Here is a 300-nt window from a genome sequence, read left to right as displayed (position 1 = left end):
CCATCCATTCCCCCCTATCTGCCCTTCTGGTAAATCTAGTCAGCCAGAGGTCCCTGTTCCAGGAGGATCAGCTGTTCCTCATCTACAGCTATCCATTGTCAGTATTCTTTTGGATAGAGTTGGGGTCTGCTGTTCATTGTTCCAGTAGTATGTTGGGTTACTGTCTGGAAGAGCTGTTATCTATCCTGGCCAACATCCCGACTGAAGGTGTCACCTGTCTGGCTTTGCTGTTTGTCAAGTAACTTTTAGTTATATATATGTATGCTCTTATGAAATTATATTGGCCCCTTTAATCTTTGA

This window comes from Nannospalax galili, unplaced genomic scaffold, assembly GCF_000622305.1.
Source record: "Nannospalax galili isolate Female #2095 unplaced genomic scaffold, S.galili_v1.0 scaffold75, whole genome shotgun sequence".
NCBI classification, from domain to species: domain Eukaryota; kingdom Metazoa; phylum Chordata; class Mammalia; order Rodentia; family Spalacidae; genus Nannospalax; species Nannospalax galili.
The sequence above is the reverse complement of the archived record's forward strand: the minus strand, read 5'-3'. Positions refer to the sequence as shown.